General features: G+C 49.0%; 1 protein-coding gene across 6 annotated transcripts in view; it reads right to left on the reverse strand.

Annotated features, from left to right (window-relative positions):
* The window catches only part of RFLNA (refilin A), a 270,973-nt gene that overhangs the window by 29,471 nt on the left and 217,164 nt on the right, over nt 1-24,338 (reverse strand). For 4 of the 6 annotated variants that reach the window (XM_070475130.1, XM_070475127.1, XM_070475126.1 and 1 more), the window contains exon 3: nt 9,179-9,288. The exons of the other annotated variants lie outside the window; for them this stretch is intronic. The gene's annotated coding sequence lies outside the window, so the exon portion shown is untranslated. The remainder of the gene's footprint in view (nt 1-9,178; nt 9,289-24,338) is intronic. 6 annotated transcript variants of the gene reach the window in all.

Raw genomic sequence — 24,338 nt, forward strand, 5'->3', positions numbered from 1 at the left:
AGCTCATGGTTGCCAGGGTGGAAAGTGGGTGATTGGGAATGACCTATACACACAAGTATGTATAAAACAGATAATTAATAGAAACCTACTTTATAGCACAGGGAACTCCATTCAGTCCTCTTTAATGGCCAATATGGGAAAAGAATCTTAAAAAGAGTGGCTCTCTGTATATGTACAATTGATGTACTTTGTGGTACACCTGAAATTAACACAACATTGTATATCAACCATGCTCCTGCTGCTGCTGCTGCTAAGTCGCTTCAGTCGTGTCCGACTCTGTGTGACCCCAGAGACACCAGCCCACCAGGCTCCCCCGTCCCTGGGATTCTCTAGGCAAGAACACTGGAGTGGGTTTCCATTTCCTTCTCCAACGCATGAAAGTGAAAAGTGAAAGTGAAGTCGCTCGGTTGTGTCTGACTCTCGGCCACCCCATGGACTGCAGCCTACCAGGCTCCTCCGTCCATGGGATTTTCCAGGCAAGAGTACTGGAGTGGGTTGCCAGTGCCTTCTCCGAACCATACTCCAATAAAAATTTAAAACTAAATAAATAAATAGCAAAAAGGAAAAAAAAATCCATTTCTATGGGCTTCTTTTAATCCTTTCAAATTCAAGTCACTGTTATGCAAGCAAGATGTGGTATTGCTGGGTGAATTTGGATAGGCCACTGTCCCTTAAGTGACTGCGGATACAAGATGCTTTATCGCCAACTTCACAGCAGGTGGTTCCGAAATGTGCGTCTCTCTTGGTTCCCTACAGGACGTGCTAAGCAAGGCCTCTGTCATTGCCACTGTCCCACCCGAGGGACTTAGAGCTAAGCGGCCTCTTGCAAGGGGATCCCCTCCATGGAACTTAAATGGCCGCCTTGGCTTTGGAGCCACTTGCTGACATGAACTGAGGTTGGAATGCTGATCCTGGCTCTTCTGGGAGGTTCCCAGGCTGCTGTTTACTCTGATTCCTGGCTATCCACCCTATTTCCGACTACTGTTTTTCTAGCCTACTTAGCTATTCATGGGGAAAATATCACAGTGGGTAGGAAGTTTTTGCTCAAAAGCCAAACAAAGAGAGAAAAACAAGGGCAAAGGCAAAGCTGCTTATTAAAAAAACAGACTTTGAGAAATTCCAAATGCTCTTGTTGAGCAAATCATTTCCCAGGGTTCCTGAACATACAAGGAAAACTCAAAAGCTGCAAAAATAACCCACACTGGAGAAAACTACCCTCGTTTGAGATTTGTTTCCTATACGTTTTTGTCTGTTTGTTTGTTTCCTTTGCGTACATTTGCTACAGTTGGCCCAGGACGAGGCCCCTGGCACCTGCCGGGCTCAAGGGCTCAGGGAAGGCTCTGCTTTGAAGCCAGCTGGACAAAAAGCTGGACATCTGGAAGCTTCTTAGAATCTCTCCTCTTGCCCTGACTCAAAAAGTAGCTTTTCTATAGTCACTTTTGGTGTCTAGGTTTCTTTTTTTTTTTAATTATCATTAACCTACTTTTTACAGGGCCTTATTGAATTTCTTACAGTGTTGCTTCTAGGGTTGTTTTTGTTGTTGTTGTTGTTTTGGGTTTGTTTGGGTTTTTTTTTTTGCCCCGGGGCATGAGGGATCTTAGCTCCCAGATCAGGGATCAAACCCACACCCCTCACATTGGAAGACTCAAGTACCTTGGTTTCTTCTTTTTTTAAACTTTTTATTTTGTATTGGGGTGCAGGCAATTAACAATGTCCCGATCGGTTCAGGTGAACACCACTGGAAGGGACTCATCCATACATATACATGTATCCATTCTCCCCAACTGCCTTGGTTTCTAAACAAAGAGGAAGCCTGGGGGAGAGGAAATGTTTTCCTCAGAAAAAACAGCTGGCTTCTTCTCATCATTCAGGGCTCTGCTCACCTTCTCAGGGCGCCTGACCTGATTACTCTGCCCGATTGCCCCTTCCTGGCAGCTCAGACGGTAAAGAATCCACCTGCAATGCAGGAGACCTGGGTTCGATCCCTGGGTTGGGAAGATCCCCTGGAAAAGAGAATGACTATCCACTCCAGTATTCCTGCCTGGAGAATCCCGTGGACAGAGGAGTCTGGTGGGCTACAGTTCATGGGTAGCAAAAAGTTGGACACAACTGAGCGACTGATCATGCATGAACCTCTCCCAGTCACTCTATTCCAACACCCTGCTTTGCAATCTTCGAAGAATGTATTGCCACCTAAAATCATGAGGCTCACTGTTTTGTGTCTGCCATACAAGTGGGCAACTCCATGGAGGAAAGAAGCTTACCTGTTTTATTCACTCATCAATTCCCAGCCCCTGGAAAAATGTTGGATACATAGTAGATGCTCAATAAACACTTGTTGAATTAAATTGAATCCTTAAGTTAGAAACATTGAAGAAGAAAGAATAGAAAACATTGCATTCCAGAATGACTGGACCCTACTTCTTGGAAGTTTCTCTATAGGAAAAAAAAATATATACGCATATATTTTTTTCCATAAGGAGATTCAATGAATGTAACTCTTGTGCAAAGCATGGCATGAAATAACCAGGGTCGTTGTGAGGAATACAATGAGGTAATTGTGTAAAGTACTTAACGGAGTGTCTGGTACATTGTGAGTGTTAAGTGAATACTGGCAATTAATAATAACTCATACTGAGCTCAAGGTCCACCAAGTTCTGTCTTTTCCACACGTGCCGTTATAAATCTATATCTTCCATTTCCAGTCCTTCTGGCTTTTTGAGATGTGGTTTGATCTCTGCACAATTCATCTTGTTATGTTCTGCCAAAAATATTTCATCATTCAGCAAACTGTTCTTCCCAGCTTCATATCATTTTTTAATGTGATCAGCACATCTTTGAAGACCTTGTGAAAAATTATTAATAAAAATGTTAATGTGAATGAGACAAGGGCAGAGTCCTGTGTCATACCACTGGAGACCTTTCTGTAGGTTGGCATCTGCAGCATTTAATTAGCATCCCCCTTGGTTCATCACTGTGATGGTTATAAAATCATTTAATCATGCTATCAATGAGCTTACATTTCTCCATATTGTTTATGAGAAATAGTCTTATCAATGCCTTGCTGAAAGGCAGTTACACTTATAGCTACAGAATTCCTCTGATTGATCACTTTACCAAACCAGAATAATCTATCAAATAAGTAAAAGGCATCTGTCAGGCACGACTTGTTCTAAGTGAACCCATATTGGCTTCCAGAGATCACTTTTTTTTTATAAATTCAAAACAACCCTATTAGTAACTGTATCAGTCAGTGTAGGTTAAGTTATGCTTAACTTAAGGGTAAGTTGGGCCCGAGAGCTACAACTACTGCGCCTGTGCACCACAACTAGAGAAGCCCAGGCACTGCAACAAAGACCCAACTCTGCCAAAAAAAGAGTGACTCAAAGCAGACTATGGGCTTTAGTTAATAATAAGAGGTCATCAATTGTACTAAAGGTATTCCACTAATGCAAGACGTTGATAACAGGGGAGGCTATGTGCAGAGACGGAGTATGTGCTCAGTTGCTTGAGTCATGTCTTACTCTTTGCAACCCTATGGACTGTAGATCTCCATGCTCCTCTGTCCATGGAATTTCCCAGGCAAGAATACTAGGGTGTATTGTCATTTTCTTCTGCAGGGGAACTTTCCAACCCAGGGGTCGAACCCATGTGTCTTGCATCTCTTGCACTGATAGGCAGATTCTTTACCAGTAGCGCCCCCAGGGAAGCCCTCTTCCCCAAGAGAGTCAAGCTTTTACAGTCCTCCTGGGAAGAAGGTTTGTGGTTAGATAGCCCCGCAACCCCATTCCCTTTGGCTAAAGAGCACCAAGAGGTTGGTCACTTCATAGTGATGTTCCCACCGGACTGAGCAGCACCCCAGGAGGATGCAGGACAGGTGGGCTCAGGCACCATGACCCAAGCTGGTCCCTTTGCACCCCTCCTATCTGTAACCTCCCATCACATCAACCCTTCACATCCCCTCACAGTCTTCATCCAGCTCCACATAGGCGCAGTGGGACTGCTCCCCCCTCAGGGCACCCCTCAGACCTCTTTGGCTGCTTCCCCACATGCAGGGACCTTCCTGGCCCTTGTGCATGCACAGCTGAGTGTGGAGGGATTCACATCCATGGAGGCACCAGCAGGGGCAGCTACTGATGGTGGGATGCTCTCCCTTCCCATCCCCCGGGAGGACAGATCTGAAGCTGCATCTCAGAAGAAGGTCCAACAGGACGGAGCTCCGACTGATGAGGGCCAGGTCCTTCCTGCCCTGCTCCCTGACTTCCGATACCTGGGACCACAGCTGCAAACAAACTAACTTGTTGCAAGTCTGAAGCTCTGCTTTAGGGCTCAACCCAGGCTACGACATCAGCTGCCTGCAGGTGACACCTAATCTATTCCCACCTGTCATGCATGGACACACACACACACACACACACACACTCTTGTGTTCCCGTCACCCTCCCAAAACCCACCCACGGGGAAAGGATTTCCCAAGTAATAGCCACTCTTCCTTCAGGCTCCCCTGGTGGCCCAAATGGTAAAGAATCTGCCTGCAACGCAGGAGACTCGAGTTCAATCTCTGGGTCGGGAAGCTTCCCTGGAGAAGGGAGTAGCAACCCACTCCAGTGTTCTTGCCTGGAGAATGCCATGGACAGGGGACCCTGGTGGGTGCTACAGTCCATGGGTAGCCAAGAGTCAGACACGACTGAGCCACTAACAGCCACGAAGAACCAAAGGAACCAGCTCCCCAGAGGACATGCTATGAGTTGTCTGTGATGCCTGAACAGCAGCCGAGAGGGTGGGCGCACGGTGAGCTGGGACGTGGAGGTTTCAGGGGAGGGGAGGGGTGCTGTCTGGTGGAGGGGCTGCAGACACGCACCCCTAAATTACGATATTTTCCTTCTTGAGGCTGAATGAATGCAGCCTCAGACAGACGCTGCCCCGCAGCTGTTTGTGGCGGGGGCCCCGTGGCAGGCCAGTGACTTTGAAAAGGGGGATTGGAGGGCAATCTGACAAAGGGACCACTGTCTTTGAGGGAACTTGACGTGAGCCCAGCAGGGCCGAGCGGCGGGAGTTTGCACAGCTGCGGCTGGAAGCAAACATGTACTTTTAGCTGACCTGGGCCCCGTGGCTTCGCGCGTTAAACCTGACACTTTCCAGATGTACGCGGCCCTCCCTCTGGCACCGTCCAGAGCACCACGTCCCCAGGTCCACACACACTCCCCAGGCGGCCCTGTCAATGTCACATTGTGCTGGGGACTCCGGGCCTCTCCTGTGAACTCCACACCCGGATCTTAAGGTGAGTGCCCCGAGGCTGAGCTGGAGATTTACGAGGTGGATTTCAAACTAGTTCAAGTTCAAAGTCAGCTCAACAGCAGCTGCCACTCTGACCTCCTGTCATTTCTTTGTGCCTGGCTCCAGGTTGGGTGATGAGTGGATGCTGAGGCTGCCTTCCAGAGGGTTCTTTTGCAGGCTGCCTTTGGGTGAACCCCGAGATCTCTAGCACTGGCCAAGGGGAGGTTCAGAAGGAGCTGTGGAGGGCAGAAGGGTATCCCCATATGGCCGTGGTCTCTCAATCCCACCTGGCCTGGAGGAGAGCACGTGACCCCAAAGAGTGGACTCAGGCAGACCACGTGGGTCCCCCAGGTGCTATGAGAGCTCTAGGAGGGGGCATTACAAAGCCCCGCTGTGGCGCGAGCCTTCTCCAACACCATTCATTCTGGAAATCGCTCAGCTTAGCAGTCCTAACTGGAATGTTGGGGCAACAGATGCTCTAGGATGCTGAGGGAGGCCAGGGATGGCGGGGGTGGGGTTGGGGGGGGGCGGACATCTGGACATTCTCTTGGTCAGGAGGAGGCTGGCTTGACTTGGTGACTCCCCCTATTCTCTGAACTCAAACAGGCAGGAGAAGCTGGTGTGGGGCCCCAAGACCATGGAGGCTGTGCCCCAGCCCTGGTGGGCGCAGATATAAGAGGAGCGATGGTCCCAGCCTGCTCGTGGTCGAGGGTGGGTAAAACGAGGTGACTGGTGGTGGGGAGAGTCCTTTGGGGAATTGACAATGCTGACTCACAGGGTATTTTTCCTCCTGGGACAAACCTGAGGACACTGGGGACACAAGCTGCTCAAGGGAGCTGGAAAGGCTCAGAGGCTCCAGAGCTCAGCCCTCAGGGGACCCCAGGAAGCAGCAAGCATCCTTCAATTCCTTCCTTCATTAAAGCATTATTCATGTGTGCCCTTCAGTGAGCTCTGGGTGTGGCATACATCAATTCTTTCCCTCTTCATTTTGCTGATGTTCAGTCGCTGAGTCGTATCCTGACTCTTTGTGACCCCTGGACTGCAGCACACCAAGCTTCCCTGTTCTTCACCAACTCCCGGAGCTTGCTCAAACTCATGTCCGTTGAGTCCGTGATGCCATCCAACCATCTCATCCTCTGTTGTCTTCTTCTCCTCCTGCCCTCGATCTTTCCCAGCATCAAGGTCTTTTCCAATGAGTCATTTCTTCGAATCAGGTGGCCAAAGTATTGGAGCTTCGACTTCACCTTCATTTTTACTGGGTACAGTTTTTATGTGTGGGGAGCACACCTCTCAAATAACCAGCTCTGTGCATGCGTTTTTATAGATGTGGACACCATGTGACCACACCCAGGTCCAGGTGTAGAAGATGTCCATCACCCAGAGGGCCCCCTCATGACTCCTCCCAGCCAACAGCCCCAGAGAAACCTCCACCTGGACTTGGATCATCACTGATGACTTTTGCCTAAAGATCAACTAAGATTCATCTTTTTGCCTCAAGGCAGGGAAATAGAACAACTTGGTAAAATGTAAATGGTGAACTTCCCTGGTGCTCCCAATGCAGGGGGCCCAGGTTTGATCCATGGTCAAGGAACTAAGATCCCACATGCCGCAACTGAGACCTGGCACGGCCAAATAAATAAATGAAATAAATAAATACTTTTAAAACATGTAAATGGTATCATATCATATGGGCTCTGCTGTGTCTGGCTTCTTTCACTCAGCACAATATTGTTGAGGTTCAGCCATGTTGTCAGAGGTATTAGTGGCTTGCTCTTTTTCCTTACTGTATAGTATTTTTAAGTGGATACACTGTAATTTGCTTAACTATTTGCCATTGAATGAATGTGTGTTTCCCCTTCCCCAACATTCATACTTGCAATCCTAACCTCCAATGTGATAGTATTAATATTAGGAGGTGAGCCTTTGGGAGGTGAGTAGGTCATGATGATGGATTGTGCCTTTATAAACGAGGCCCCAGAGAGACCCCACACTCCTTCCACCAAGTGAGAACAGTGAGAAGGTGGGCATCCATGAACCTGGAAGAGGGTCCCCCACTGGGCTCTAAATCTGCCTATGCAGTGTAAAGAGAGCAGCACTCTGGGCAGTGGGGGTCAGGTCTGGACTCCTTCCCACTGGGGTCCTTGGGGCAGAAGGGTTTGGTGACAGAGCATCTGACAATCTGTGTGTGGTACCTGCCCGTCACCCTCCCCCAGAAGGGCCTGCTCATCTGAGTGAGGGCTGGTGGAGCAAGGGGCCTCAAAGTCAAGATGGAAAAACAGGGACTTCCCTGGTGGCCTAGTGGCTGAGACGCCATGCTCCCAGGGCAGGGGTCCTGGGTTCAATCCCTGGTCAGGGAACTTGATCCCACATGCCACAACTGGGAGCCCACACGCTACAACTAGGAGTTTATATGCCACAACTAAAAAAGATCCCATGTGCTGCAGTGAAGATCAAAGATGCCGTGGGCTGCGTCTGGGATGCTTTACAGTCAAATAAGTGCTGTTGTTGTTTAGTCGCTAAGTTGTGTCTGACTCTTCTGTGACCCCATGGACTGTAACCAGCCAGACTCCTCTGTCAAGGGATTTCCCAGACAAGAATACTGAAGTGGGTTGCCATTTCCTTCTCCAGGGGATCTTCCTGACCCAGGGATCAAACCTGTGTCTCCTGCACTGGCAGGCAGATTCTTTACCACTGAGCCACCAGCCAAGTCATGCAGAGAATTTTGACATCTCAGATCTTAGAAGACTGTAATATCATAATAATATTTGTGTGCTTACTTGGGCCAGGCACTATTTTAAGCCCCTGATATAAGTTACTCTGTTTAGCCTTCACAGCAAACTGTATGAGGTCAGTTGGGGGAACCAGTACACAAGGTGTTTGGGGTCATTCAGTGAGGAAATGCAGAACTGGGGTTCACAGGGAGGTTCCGGAGCTGTGCTCCTCTGCACTCTGCTCCCCAACCCAGGACACTGCCTGGGGTAATCCCACACATGCTCTGTCCTTGGCACTTCCTCCCAAGATTCCCTCACACGTGTCTGCAGAGTACAGACCTCTCTGCTACTATAATCTACCTCGGGACCTAGACAGGCGCCCCTTACATTGGGACTGCACTGAGGGACAGGCTCACTCATTTTCTAGTCATTGTCTTATTCGGTTGCGGCTCCTGTAACAGAATTCCATTGACTAGGTGGCTTAAACAGCAAACATTTATTTCTCGCAGTTCTGGAAGCCAGAAATCTGAGATCAGAGTCCTAGCATAGTCTGGGTCTGGGTAAAAGCCTCCTCATGGCTGTTCTTGCTTTATCCTTACATTGTGGAGAGAGAAAGAGAGGAGGCAAGCTGTCTTGTGTCTCTTCTCTTAAGGGCACCAATCTCAACTTGAGGTTGAGCTCCTCACCCCAAAGACCCCACCTCCTGACACCATCGTTTTAGGGGTTAGGGTTCCAGCCTATGAATGTTGGGGGGATTCAAACATTCAGTCCATAGTAGTCATGATAAGAGGGAGGCCTGGATCCTTCAAGCAAATCATCTAAGAGGGTCTATATTAATTGAGGGGTTAAGCCTATTATCTCCACTAACTGCCTGGGAAGGAGGAAGCAGATGCCCTCAGAACTCACTGCAGGGTTACTGGACCTCCCCATTGGCTGTGGGACGCCCAGTTGTGAGTCCTGAAGCTGTGTTCATTTTTATTCCACTCTGTGGAGAGCCCTGGTGTGGCCTGGGTCTCTGTCCTCCCAGGGGAGACCGTGTCCCAGAGGGCCTGGGGACCCACGATTCCGCTCCCTGCTCTCCACTCCTCTGGATTCTGTCACTCTGATCTGAGTTCCATCTGCCTTGTGAACTGGTCCATTCTCCTCCCCGAGGACAGACAGCCTGATCACAGGCTCCCCTGTCTGCTTACCTTCGGGGCTCTGAATCCGCTCTTTGTGAAGCTGGTGGCAAAAGGGAGCCCTTTGGAGCACTCGAGAGAGGCTGTCCGCCTGAGGACAAGGAGGGTGGGCTTGTTGTCTTCTGGGAAAGGAAAGAGTGAAAAGAAATTCAGAGCCGTAGCTCTCAAACTGGGAGAGACCAGTCGCCCCGTGCTCAGGCCTAATGTGGAGATGCTCCGGCAGGGTCCTGTGGTGCTCAGCCTGGACCGTCTCCATCAGCGTGAGCTCCTGGGACCCGGCGTCTAAGAAATGCTTCCCGATTAAACACTGACGTTCTTATAAGTGCAAGCTGGTGAGATGAATTCCCCACGAGTTAATACACATTCACACCTGTGCATACGCATATGCACAGACACAGGGGGACCAATAACAGGCAAAGAGGAGGCCTGTTGTGGATTGAATTGTGTCCCCTCCAAAGATGGGTCCTAAGCCCCCACGGACCTGCGAATCGGACCTTATTTGGAAATAGGGTCTCTGCAGATGTGATCAAATGAGGATGAAGTCGCCCTGGAGTGCGGTGGGTCTAACCCTAACCATAGGCGTCCTTAGGAAAAGGTCTGAAGACAGACACACAGACAGCTGTGCGCACACGCAGATGGGGGCGAAGACTGGAGTGAGGAGTTTAGTAGCCGAGGTCCAAGGAGGGCCGGTGCCCCCGGAAGCTGGGGGCGGGGCCTCTGGAGGCTGGAGGCCTCCACACCCTGATTTCAAACTGCGAGATTTTGGAATTGTGAGAAAATAACTGCTGTTTCCAGCCTCCCCATCGTGGTCCCTTCTTACACCCGCCCTAGAAGGCACATACAGGGCCTGAGGAGGGGCAGGAAAAGAAAGAAACCCCTCCCACCTCCTGCTGCCTTTGCTCATACTGGCTTTTGAACCACTTTGATTTCATCAGTGTCCCCTCTGCTCAAACATTTATTTATCTGTCTAAACACTTGGCACGTGGCCAGAGGCCTGGACCTACGCTGGGCAGCAGGGTTACATTGTTCTGCTCAGAGTTGACATCAAAGTCATGACTACAACCTGGAGAAGACCCTGCAGGATCTGGACCCACCCTGGTCTTCACTTGAGCTGCTCCAGTCAACCACCCTCTTACTAATCAGGTTCTGGGGCTTAGGATGTAGACGTCTCTGAGGGGTCATTATTCATCACACGCAGCAAGCTGACTGCTGAGACTTAGATTTATCGGGGTGACTTGGGAAGGCGAGTATCAGTGGGATGATGCAAAGGTTCTCCTTGGAGCATCTCCAAGTCCATGCTCAGTAAATGTTTGCTATTCTGTTTATTAATATTATTATTGAAAATAACATCAATAATATTGATAACAATATCAATAATATTGTTATATAATATTAATAATATTGATATTGTCAATTATTGAGAATACTGATAACATTAATAAAATTATTGGTAATATCAATAGTACAATGATATAAAATTATCAATATTATTGATAACATCAATAATATAAATTGTGTCATTGATAATAATACAATATTATCACTAATAATATCAATTATATTATTATCAATAATATTAATAATAACCCCAATATTATGGGGCTTAGCCATTGATGGTTTCACAATCAGGAGACCTATGGGCCTGAGGCCAAAAGCGGCTCTGCCTAGAGATACTATCTACATAACTAACGTCGAACCTCGGGTGGTGATGTGGCAGTCCATTTGATAGAATTTCTTATAGACACTGGTGCTGCCTTGTCAGTCTTAACCCAAAGGACTGGAAACCTTAGCAATCATAAGAAATACATAATGGGGTTGTCAAGGAAGAAACTGGGCACACTTTCCTGGAGCCCAGAGAGATCTGAGCTCACCTTTTACTGTAGGGGAAATCTACAGATGAACCACTGGAAGGGATATGGACAGACAGACACCAAAATAATGCATAAAATAGGGAGACCCTCCACAGATGTTTATAAGGGGAAAATCATTAAAAATCCCTTAATAGGGAAAACATCATGCAAAGGAGGCAGAGATATGGATCCCTTTTTTCATGAGGGTTTTGTTGAAACAGGTACAACAATGGTTCTTCTTGCCCAACACATGCAGAATATGCTAAATTCCAGCTATTCTCCTGTCCCAAGGAGCACAGGATACACTCACCCACCGCCACCACCCCAGGGCACTTACCAGCCCCAAGGAACACAAATTCTCAAGCATCCTGCAACTGCAATTGACCCAGAGTCTCAGAGACAAAGAGGATGGATCATGATTTCAAGAAAGCTGACCTCGTGCTTAGACTACACGGAAAAGAAATTCTCTCTCTTTCTCTGTGATGCTACCAATACAGAGGCTGTGCTTACCCTCTTCGGGTCCCAGAAGCCTGGTCCAGAACTAGTTGAGGAGGGGACATGGCTGAGGGTGGTGGTGAAAGCCCCCCCCCCCTCTGTTTCTCTGCTTAGGAACCCATTTTCCCTATACCATCTCCTTTTCCAGTCCCCACCTGGGAGAAGGAAGGGCTGAACATCCCTTTAGCCGGGCCAGCCTGCTCTTCCAAACCCATCCCTTTCCCAGCAGGAGGCCCACACTGAGGCAGGGACACTGGGTTGGGATGGACTTCTCAGGATGTTGCTGGGGGAAGAGGCTGGAGGTTTGCAGGGCCAGGACTCCCTCCGGGTGCCTGCTCGCTGGAGGCTGTGTCTGCCTGCTCATCAGAGCGGGGAGTGGGTGATTCTGATGACCTCTTCTTCTTTCATTCTTTTGGTTCTTAGCTTTTCAATAAATTGCCATGCAAGGTTTTCCAGAATCCAGCACATGTGGAAGTGGGTAGCAGTCAGTGCAGACTTTCTGGGATCCAGCAGGGGAGGCAGGATAGCCAACGACGGGGAAACCTAGGAGCCATCTTAAACCCCTCTCTTCCCGCTCTCCACGGCCTCCTATGTCAGCAGTCACTAGACCTGATCCACGCCCCCTTCTCTGCACTTCCACCCTCTCCTGTAGCTCCACCCTCACACCTCACCTGGAAGATGACTCCAATTCTCTTCTCTAAATAGTTCCCATTTGTTCAGCTCTTACCATGTGCCAGATGGCTGCTAAACCTTCCAGGTATCAACTCTTCCAAGTCTCCCCATGACCTTAAAACACATATACTAATTTTATCCCCATTTTACAGATAAAGAAACTGAGGCACTGAAGGTAAACTTGCCAGAGATCACATAATGAGTAAAGGGCAGAGCCAGGATGGAAACCCCAGCTGTTTCCCAGGCCTGCTGTCTAACCACCACCCTACAGTGCCACCCTCTCCTCTCATCATGGTATTTTGTTTTGTGTTGTAGAGATTTTCTTTCTTTCTTTTTCTTTTTTGAGAGCAAATCTGTGCATTTCTCCAAAACCCACCTGGCTAATCAGTCTTCTAAGGTTTAGCCCAAAGAGCAGGTCCCTCCCCCACTGTCACCCCCACCTCCGTGAGGCCCCATCCTCCTTAAGGTGCTCAGAATGCAGCGTCTTAACTCTAGCTGACTCCACTTTGCTCATCAGGCTACCGGCTTTACAGGGCGAACAGTAGTTTATTCATCTCTGCATCCCCTGGAGGCTCAAAGAGTCGCTCCACAGGGTTTGTTGATGCCGGAATCAATGTTCCCCATCCCTCCTGAGTGCTCAGCTGCTCAGACAGGACACAGAGTAGCACTTGATAGAAGCTTGTAGGGGGAGGGAAAGTAGCTGGCTGATTGCCAAGACTCCCTCCGCAAGGCCCAGGGTGGGTCTTTATTTCCCCCAGGTCTGCAGAAAGGACTGAAATGCGCACTTGTCCTTACTCCAGTGGGCTGCAGGAGGAACGCCCCATGCCAGTCACGTCCTGTGCTGGGCCTCGGTTTTCCTTGGAAAGGATGGCTGTATTCACTTCACAGGGCTGCGGTGACAAGCGACTACGAATGGGGTGGCTTAGGACAGCAGTCACTATCTGACAGTTGTTTAGTCCTTCAGTCCTGTCCAACTCTTTGTGACCCCATGGACTGTAGCCCACCAGGCCCCTCGGTCCGTGGGATTTCTCAGACAAGAATACTGGAGGGGGTTGCCATTTTCTTCTCCAGGGGATCTTCCCTACCCAGGGATCGAACCTGGGTCTCCTGCATTGGCAGGTGGATTCTTCACCGTTGAGCCATCAGAACAGCTCCCTCCAAAGTTCCTTCCATCAAAGTTCAACATGCTTCTACCCCGAGCCCCACGCCTCCACTCCTGGGTATTTACCCAAGAGAAAGGAGCATGGATGGTCACACAAAGCTTTACATCAGCTCTCTTTGTAACAGCCTGGATCTGGAAACAACCCAAATATCCATCAGCCGGTGAACGGATCAACAAATGGTGGTTATTCATACAGGAAAGGGCTTAGCTGGCGACACAGACGGACAGGAAACACCCTGTGTGATGAGTCCCAGGTTCACCGTGCCCAGGGAGAGAAGCCAGATGCAAAACTACCACACGCTTCCATTCATGGGAAACTCTGGAGCCGGTGAGACTGCGCTTAGGTGAGGTTGGTCAGCCCAGCAGTTACCTCTGGCGGTGTTAACCTGAGAGGGGGGACTCTCTCTGCCGGGTGAGGGAATATTCCAGATCTTGAATGGGGCGTTAGTCACTCAGGTGTAGACGTGTGCCAAACACACCTGTAATCTGTCATTTCATTATATGTAGATGACGCCCCTCTTTAAAAAGCTCTTTTCGAGATTTAATTTAGAGGAAACCTCAGACACTAAAGCCCCCAGGTCACTGCAACCTTCCCCGAAATTGAGCCTTTGCTCACAGCTACATGTCAGGACCTGATGGCAAGCAGGTGGAGCTCTGGTTCTTAGGGACTCGCCCACACCCCCAGCTGCCACCCCCTGGCCCTTACTCTCCTCCCAGGCTCTTGTTCCACCTCTGTGGAGATGCCCTAAACAGACTAGGGTGCAGAAATCAGCTTCAGAAATCACCCCTGAGCAGGGCCTGCTCCCAGTTGCCCTGAGGTCCTTGGCAGCCCCTCTCCTTCCAGCTTGAGTCGTGAGATCTTTAGTCGCGGCATGTGAACCCTCAGTTGCAGCATGTGGGATCTAGTTCCCTGACCAGGGATTGAACCTGGGCCCCCTGCATGGGAAGCACAGAGTCTTAACCACCAGATGACCTGGGAAGCCTCTCCGCAATAAGTCTTAAAATCCTTTCAGATCACCACTCTTGGTGAGTTCAGCTCCTCAGTTTCAAACCAAAAGGTTGAACTATTTTACCATGCTTTCCCTCCTCTAAAAACTAAAATCCGAGTAAGGTCTGTGTCTGAGCTTGTAGAGTCTTACCTGTGTGAATTCTGGGTGTCAGAGGTCAGCACTGGGGGGAAGCTGGGTGAAGGGTACAAGGGATTTTCTGTATTTTTTTTTTTTTTAGCAACTTCTGGTGAGTCTTAACCTACACTAAAATTAAGAGTCATAATAAAATGAAAAAAGCAAACAGCCTCAGCAGAATCTCTGGGCTCCAGCCATGCAAGTTGTCCCAGGAAGGAATCTTTTATTAGTCAGTTTTATTAGTGTGTGTGCTTGCCTGTCTGTCTGCCCAGGGTCTGCTTCCCCATGCTTTTCCACAGTCTGAAAGTACAGTATTTTGGGCACACGTGTAACACAGGTTTCTGTGCACGGGTTCCCAGACTGCCTGGTTTTGAATCTCCTATCTATGGCTTACTATCTGTGTGTCCTTGGTTGGGCAGGTTACTTAACCTTTCTGTGCCTCAGTTTCCTCATCTGCAAAGTGAGACCCAACAGTGCCTGCCTCCTTGGTCTCTGGTGGGGTTGAATTGACTCCTTTTTAAAAATTTATTTTCATAACTTTTTCTCCCTTCTTTATTTTTTTTTTTTAATACTTAATTGATTCAGTTGTGGCGTTCGAACTCTTAGCTGCTCCTTGGCACGTGGGATCTAGTTCCCCAACCAGGAATCAAACTGGGGCCCCTTGCATTGATAGCGCAGAGTCTTAGCCACTGGGCCACCAGGGAAGTCTCATTGACTTCTAATAATTCTAAGTGCCTCAGACTAGGTGGGCACTCAAATACACAGCATGCATGGTTACCTTTGAAGCTCAATGCTGTTTTCTGGTCAGTCTCCTAGGAGCTGAGCATGACTGGGTCATGTTACTGTGTCCCCTACTTTCTTATAATTCTCAGGGAACGTTTATAATGAGAGCATCTGAAATCCCTGGTGTTAAATTCCCAGAGTCATGATCGATTGCTGTGCCTACAGAATTACCCAGAACCTGTGGCTCCATGGTAAAGAATTCACCTGCCAATGCAAGAGATGCAGGTTCAATCCCTGGGTTGAGAGGATTCCCCCAGAGGAGGAAATGTCAACCCACTCAGTATTCGTGCCTGGAAAAGTCCCATGGATGGAGGAGCCTAGTGAGCTACAGTCCACAGGGTCTCAAAGAGCTGGACACGACTGAGCTTGCACGTAGCCCACCACACCGTCTCTGCGTCTATACTGTGAAGAAACCTCCATGAAGTGTGTGGTTAGGGGGACAGAAAAGTCAATGGCGATTTCTAACCTCTTGAAAGCCCCCAACCCACTTCCTACTGGTTAGACTAAATGTGCCTAGAAGTGGGCAGGGGTTAAGAGTGGGGTGGGGGAGCTGCCACTGCAGAATTAAGGGGAGATTCACTATTCTGGGGGGCCCCCAGGAAGCAGGTTCAACCCCTTCGTCGCAGAACCCAAGCCCCCTGCCCCAGCCGGCAGCCTCAGTCCTGCCTGCGAGGAAGCACCCATCTTCGTGCCCGGAGCTGCTGCTGCTAAGTCGCTTCAGTCGTGCTGACTCTGTGCGACCCCACAGACGCAGCCCACTAGGCTCCTCTGTCCCTGGGCTTCTCCAGGGAAGAGTACCGGAGCGGGCTGCCACTGCCTTCTCAGCCCAGAGCTGAATCCCTGGTTATTCCCGACTTGGTCCTACCTGTTTCCCTGAGCCATTGGGCGGTGATTCCAGCCTGGTGACCCCACTGAGGCGGCAGTGGGGAGGCTTGGCCCTGGAGGGGACCCCATCTCCCCTCTCCCTGGAGGCTCCCCACACAAAGCTCCCTTTGATCTTCCACAGCCTGGTTTTCTGGTTTTTTAACACGAGGTAGGGATTTTTTCTTCTCCTTTGGCAGTGCGGTGCCAAAATGTTTACACTTGTGAGGTGGAGGGAAGGGGCTCTGCGCGGCTTCAGGGCCTGCACACATTCCCGGGAGAAAATGAAGTGAGCGGAGATCAGAAAAGGTTGCCTCCATTCAGAGACCACGCTCTGACTTGGTCTCCATAGGTCTGCAGTGACTCTGCCCACAAATATAGGGACCAGAAAGGGACAGGGACTAGGAAAAGATACAGCAGCCTGACAGCGAGGTTCAGGTTCCAGCTCCTCTACTTCTTGATTGACGCTGAGCCTCAGTTTTCTCATCTGTGAAGTGGGAGCAATGACAATACCTACCACAGGGGTGCTGAGAGGTTACATGTGTTCCCAGCGACCAGGGCTCCCCCACACAGGGAGGACTCAATACAGCATCACTTTATGTGTGAGAATGGGTGCTTCTTGGGTAGATTTTACAGTTTCTCAACTGACTAGGTGTTGCTATTATATCGGGGAAAAAAATTATAAAAGGGGAGGGACAGAGGGAAGAAAAGAAGGAAGGAAAGAGAGAGGGAGAAGAAAGAGGTTTTTCCCATGCAGACGCCCATCAGAGGTTGCCTGGGGCAGGGAGCGGGGTGAGCACTGATAGAACATCTGTCACAACTACTCACTGTCCCCCAGGGACGCTCCAGGCAGCCTTGAGGGCCATCCCCGTTGTGGAGGGGGGAGTTCCATATACCTTGAGCAGAAAGGTATACCTCCTATTAAAGAAAAATTGTGGGACTGCCCTGGTGGCCCAGTGGTTAAGAATCTGCCTGCGAAGGCAGGGGACACAGACGGGTTCGATCCCTGGTGCAGGAACGAAGATCTCACATGCCCCCGAGCAACTACGCTCATGAACCACAGCTCTGAGCCCGGCTGCCCTACAGACCGTGCTCTGCGACAAGAAAAGTCACCTTAATGAGAGATGAGCACTGCAGGGAATGGCCCTCGCTGGCGCAGCTAGAGTAAGCCCGTGCACAAACAGCCCAGGTGCGGCAGTGAAGACCCAGCCCGGCCAAAAATAAAATAAATACATAAATGATTGAAAGAAAATTGTGATAAAATATACATGACCCAGGGCTTCCCTGGCGGCTCAGACGGTAAAGAATCTGCCTGCAAGGCGGGAAACCTGGGTTCGATCCCTGGGTTGGGAAGATTCCCCTGGAGAAGGAAACAGCTACCCACTCCAGTATTCCAGCCTGGAGAATTCCAGGGACTATATAGTCCATGGGGTTGCAAAGAGTCGAACACGACTGAGCAACTAACATTTCATTTCATTTTTTTTCATACATGACCCAAAATTTACCTTTTAAATCCTGTATATGCGTGAAATTCAATGGCATTCATAGATCTACAATGTCGGGCAAACATCACCACCATCTATTTCTATTTGTCATCATCCCAAACAGAAACTCTGCCCCCATTAATCAGTAACTTCCCATGTTCCCTTTCCCCAACCCCTGACAATCTCTAAGCTACTTTCCGTTTCTATGAATTTACATATTTGGGGTGTTTCCTATAAGCATCAATAGAATCATACAGTTTTTGCCCTTTTGGGTCTGGCGCCTTTCACATAACATGATGTTTTCAAGGTTCATTCATATTGTGGCATGTGTCAGGGCTTCATCCCTTTTCATGGCTGAGTCATATTCCATTGCATGCATGGACCACACTTTGATGGACACGTGGATTGTTTCCACTTTGGGGCTGTTGCAAAAAGAATGCTGTACCCCTGAACACTTCTGCATTCTCGAATCCCCAAACGGTGTGTTGGTTGGTTTCAAACAAGGCACAAAAGGATTTATTTCTGGTCCCCAGAGAAAGCTGCCTCTTCATGAATAAGCATGACATGCCTGAGACAGAGGATGAGACGGTTGGATGGCATCACCGCCTCGATGGACATGAGTTTGAGCAAACTCCAGGAATTGGTGATGGACAGGGAAACCTCGCGTGCTGCAGTCCATGGGGTCACAAAAAGTCAGACACGACTGAGCGACTAAACTGAACTGCCTGGGATAGGGCGAGAGCCAAGAGCTTGGGGAAAATAGGAGTGAGGCATGAAGACAGGTGTCAGGGAGCAATCAGGGTGTGTTGGGGAGTTTGGGGCCAAGAGCTGCCTCGGAGATGTTTATGTTCTGAATTCCAAATGCCTGGAATGATTTCTGAATATCAGCGCCTTGGAGAGAGAGAAAGGGAGGTCTCTGAGTAAAAGACTCTTGAAAAATATTTATCTCCCTGTCAGAACGGAGGACCAGGAAATTGTACTGGGGGCTGGGGAGAGCGAGGGAACAGTGAGGACGGAGATCATATTTCAGGTTAGTTTCAGCTTTATCTTCTCTGGAGTGTGACCGAAAGCGGAGTTATCTGGTGCTAAGAGATTTTATCAACTAGGAGTGACCTACTTGAGGCTTTGCCCTTTAAAACCTGCATCCTCTGAAGAATTCAGTGCCTCGTCTGCTTTACTTGTTTTTTTCTGTCTTCTGTTTGTTTGTTTTGTTTTCTTCACTGGGTCTCTGTTGCAGAGCATGGGCTTAGTTACTTCCAGGCGTGGGGGATCTTAGTTCCCTGATTAGGGATCGAACACTCATCCCCTGTGTGGCAAGGTGGATTCTTAACCACTGACCACCAAGGGGGTCTCCTTTACTTGCTTTGCATCCCTCCACCTCTCTCAATCTTGTCCTCTCTTCTGCATTGGCCCCCCACATTTTTGTTCCTCTGCATTTCTAACCTCACTTGATTACTTTGTTGAGGAGTCCCTCGTATACAGCATGTAGTTGGATTTCATTTTTCAAATCAGCAATTAAAATCTGTTTTAGTGTGGTCGAGCCAACTTATATATTTGTGTATACAACAAATACACACTATGTCCCTTCTCTCGTTTTAGGTTCTGTTTCCGTCATCTCTGTAATATCTACTCTTTCATACCCTTTATATATGAAAAAGAAGACAGTCTTCTCTTTCCCTCTAGGGACGTGAAAGATGTCAAATGGTTTTAGTTTCACTAATGTGAGCCTTTCAATAAAGAGGATTCAAGTCTCTGTAATTATCAAGATCAGGAATGAAATGGTCTCTGTGTAAAATGAGACAAAGAACATTAAACTAGTTTCCACTTTCTGTTGCCCTTTCCTAGTTTTTGTGTGTATGTAAACGGTGATTTTAGGATATTATTTCTAGTTTTAAACAGCACGAGATTTTCTTTCAGTGACCAGTCTGATTCTGTTGGCGGCTGTACTTTTGCCGGTTACTAAGACACTGTCCTTCATCTCTACCGACATTCTCTTATCTGTTTGTCTTTTCCTTCTGCAATCTGGGCAAACTTTTACTCATTCTCTGTCTCAGCTGTTGTCTCTCCTTTGATTTCTCCAGAACGCCGTTTTATTATTTATTTTCCTTTTTCTTCCGGCCCTGCTGTGCAGCTTGAGGGATCTTAGTTCCCTGGCCAGGGATCAAACCCAGGCCACAGCAGTAAAAGTCCAGAATCCTAATCACTGGAGCGTCAGGGAATTCCCACCAAAACACTGTTTTAAATAGTCTGGGCAGTCTCTCTTTTCTTAAAACGTCCCCTTCTCCTACCCAGATCACCTTTTGACATCTTGGTTTGTTCTCTTGTGTTTCACCTCTTCTCATCAACAGCGTGGTCCTGTGAGTTATGCTGGATTATTTCCTGTAGGCCATTGGCTCAAAATGGCTCTGACATGGAGGAAGACACAAGAGACTTGGGTTTTACAAAGCACTGGGGGCTGCAGTGGGGATGCACAATTTAAGGAGAGGAGAGCTAGCAGACTTCCTTGGTGGTCTAGGAGTTAATAATCTGCCTGCCAGTGCAGAGGACTCAGGTTCGATCCCTGGTCTGGGAAGATTCCACATGCCACAGAGCACCCAAGCCCGTGCTCCGCAACAAGAGAAACCGCTGCAATGAGAAGCCCACACACCACAATGAAGAGTAGCTTCCGCTGCCCGCAACAAAAGAAAGCGTGAATGCAGTGACGAAGACCTAGTGCAGCAAAAAAATTGAAATAAATAAATAAATGTTTTTAAAAAGGAGAGGAGAGGTGAAGTTGGGGAGAGGGACCAGCTGGGAGGCTGCTGAAGAGAAGGACATTTTATTCTGCAACCACGTGATTTTGCCAGAAAAATCATACACCCCCAACTCCTGTAGAGTTTTTCTTGGTTCATTTTAAGATTAAGTGCATTAGTGCAATTATCATCTGATGCATTTTTATCACCTGGTTTCATTTTTCAACATGAAGTCCCAGGCAAAAATCCAACTCCTTGGCTCTTGTCTATCAAATTTGGTTCCTGGCTTAAGGAGATTGCTTCAAGCAACTTGTATTGATACTGGTTTTCTCTGGCTAACATGAAACTGCCAACAACCATAATATTAATAGTAGCTGAACTTTTTGAGTACCCTTTATGTGCCAAGCAGGATTCCAAGCGCTCGACCTACATCAGTTCTTTTAAATCTCAAAACCATCCTGTGAGGCTACAGTTACACCCATTTCACAGATGAGGAGACAGAGGCACCAAAAGGTCCCACAGCTTGAAAAGCTGCAGAGCTGGGATTCCGAGCTAAGCGGCCCCTAAGAACAAATAGTAAATGCTTCCCAGGTGGCGCAAGTGCTAAAGAACCCGCCCGTCAACGCAGGAGATGTGAGAGACGCGGGTTCAATCCCTTGGTCAAGAAGATCCCCTGGAGGAGGGCATAGAAACCCACTCCAGTATTCTTGCCTGGAGAATCCCATGGACAGAGGAGCCTGGTGGGCTACAGTCCATAGGATTACAGAGAGTCAGACACAACTGAAGCGACTTAGCAACAAATAGTAACTATACATTGGGTTGGCCAAAAAGTTGGTTTGGGTTTTTCCATCACATCTTCCTTTTTGGTCAACCCAATGTCATGTTTAATACGTTGCTGTGGGTTCTCCCCTCACCTCCAGCACCACCTCCTGGCAGTGCCTCTGAAGGAGTGTGTGTATGTGTCACTCAGTCCTGTCCGACTCTTGGGAGTACATGGACTGTAGCCCACCAGGCTCCTCCGTCCGTGGGGAGTCTCCAGGCTAGAATACCGGAGCGGGTTGCCATGTCCTCCTCCAGGGGAGCTTCCCGACCCAGGAATCACACTCGGGTCTCCCGTCCTGCAGGCAGATTCTTTACCGTCGGAGCCAGCTGGGAAGCCCACCTCTGAAGGAGGGTTGCCAGATAATACAGGACCCCTGATTCAATTTGAATTTCAAATAATCAGTGAGTCCTTTTTTAGTGTAAGTGTGGCTGGACTGGCAGACATTTGGGCTGGTTCCAGCATGACGCTATTAAGCATAAAGGTGTAAGTCCTCAGGTGGATGTGTTATCCATTTCTCTTGGGTCAGTACCTACCAGTGGGATTGCTTCCCAACCAGCCAAGAACAAGCGTTCCAGCTCCTCACGTCTTATTAACACTAGTCGACTTAGTGGGTGAGAAATGGTCTTTCTCTTTGGTTTTTGGCCAGACCCACCTCCTTTCCTAGCCTCCCAGCCCCACTCAAGGCTTCAGTCACTTGATGCCTGGATTCTTTAGATTCACATCCACTCTAACCATGCGTGTGTTTGTGTGTGTGTGTGTGTGCGCGCGCGCATGTGCGCGCACGCTCAGTCTCAGTCAGATCCAACTCTTTGCGACCCCCTGGTCCGTAGCCCGCCAGGCTCCTCTGTCCATGGGGATTCGCCAGGCAAGAATACTGGAGTGGGTTGCCATTTCCTGCTCCAGGGGATCTTTCTGATCCAGGGATTGAAATTGCATCTTTGCATCTCCAGCATTGACAGGCGGATTCTTTACCACTGTGCCACCTGGGAAACCCAAACACAGCCCATCAGGAAAAAATAAAGGGGGTTAGAGGGCTGCTATGTGGAGGAAACATTAATGTGTCTGCTCTTGAGATGAAGGATATGCAGAAAGACCTAGACCTTGTTTTCTTTTTAAATGCTGATGCTTGGGGACTTGGATTCTCCCAGGAAGTAAACTCTGGAATGAGCCCAAAGCAACGTGGCTTATGTATGTGTCAGATGCTAAACTGTGTTGAAGCGGGAAGAGGACTCAGAGGAAAGCAGCACACCCCACCCCCACCCTTGGGCACAGACTCAAGTGTGAGGGGTGCACTCCCTGCTGACCCTGGTGCCGCCCAGCCTCTGCTCAGCCACAGGGGCCCCTCTGTTCTCTTCCAGCAATACTGAAGCTGGTCTTTTCTGCGCACTTAGTACAGCCACGTGCTCTGCTCAGGCTTCCAGTCCAAGATACAACTTAAAATCCTCTTCAGGGCTTCCCTGGTGGTGCAGTGGATAAGGATAAAAATCCACCTGCCAGTGAAGGGAACACAGGTTTGAACCTTGGTCCAGGTGGCTCAGATGGTAAAGCATCTGCCTGCAGTGCGGGAGTCCCCGGTTCGATCCCTGAGTCGGGAAGATCCCCTGGAGAAGGAAATGGCAACCCACTCCAGTACTCTTCCCTGGAAAATTCCGTGGATGGAGGAGCCTGGTAGGCTACAGCCCGTGGGGTCACAAAGAGTAGGACACGACTGAGCGACTTCTGTTTCTTTCTTTCTTTCCAGGAAGATTCCACATGCCTTGAAGCAACTAAGCAACTATGTGCCACAATTACTGAGCTCATGAGCTGCAGCTGCTGAAGCCCATGTACCTAAAGCCCATGCTTCATGAGAGAAGGCACAGCGATGAGAAGCCCATGCAACACAACTAGGGAGTAGCCCCCACTCCCCACAGCTAGAGAAAGTCTGCACACAGCAACGAAGACCCAGCACCGCCAAAATCAATCAATCAATAAATAAATATATTTTAAAAAATCCGCTTCTGGCTCCTGAGATAGGTACTATTATTGTCACACTGCACAGAGGAGGGGAGTGGAGATGTGGAGTGCAGTAAATGCCCAGTTATACCTGGAGGAGGGAATCGGCGCTGAAGCTCCAATACTTTGGCCACCTGATGCAAAGCTGACTCACTGGGAAAGGCCCTAAAGCTGGGAAAGACTGAGGGCAGGAGGAGAAGAGGGTGACAGAGGATGAGATGGTTGGATGGCATCACCAACTCAGTGGACATGAGTTTGAGCAAACTCCAGGGGATAGTGAAGGACAAGGAAGCCTGGTGTGCTGCAGTCCTTGGGGTCACAGAGTCAGACATGGGTGAGCAACAACATACTTGACCGAGGTCATCCTGCCAGGGCGTGGCATTCTGTCTCAGATCTCCTTTCTCAGCCATTTCCTCGCTCTATACATCCACCTCTCCTTGCTTTCTCAGGGACCCCAACCTCTCCTGTCTCTTTCTCAATGGAGGTCCTGGTCCCAGTTCAACCCCTTATGAGGGGAAAGCTTTGTCCCAGAGCTGATGTGACAATTTCAGCATGATCAAAAGTTTGCCTGTGATCAGTCACGGGGGACGAGAACCAGGGTCTCAGCATCTGTGCCTGTGAGGATAGGATCTCCGAGAGTCAAGATTTCTCACACCACCCACCCAGGAAGACAGGCCCTCAGAGTCAGACTTCCAGTAGGATGAGGGCTTTTTTTTTTTTTTTAATTGCAGTACAGTTGCTTTTGAGTTTCCCAAGTGGTGCTAGTGGTAAAGAGTCTGCCTGCCAATGCAAGACACGCAAGAAACACTGGTTTGATCGCTGGGTTGGGAAGATCCCCCGGAGAACCTACTCCAGTATTCCTGCATGGAAAATTCCATGGACAGAGGAGCCTGGTGGACTACAGTCCATGGGGTCGCAAAGAGTCAGACACAACTGAGTGACTGAGCACACACACACACACACACACACACACACATACACACAGTTGCTTTACAATGTTGTGTTAGCATCTACTGCACAGCAGAAGAGTCAGTCATACGCATACATATATCCCCGCCCTTTTGGGGCTCCCTCCCATGTAGGACATCACAGAGCATTCAGTGGGGTTCCCTCTGCTATGCTCTAGGTTCCCATCTCTGGGAAGAAAGCGAAGTCCATCCTCATCCTATAGACAACTGATAGGATGAGGATGGA

This window comes from Odocoileus virginianus, chromosome 12 (genome assembly GCF_023699985.2).
Source record: "Odocoileus virginianus isolate 20LAN1187 ecotype Illinois chromosome 12, Ovbor_1.2, whole genome shotgun sequence".
In the NCBI taxonomy this organism is placed as follows: Eukaryota; Metazoa; Chordata; class Mammalia; order Artiodactyla; family Cervidae; genus Odocoileus; species Odocoileus virginianus.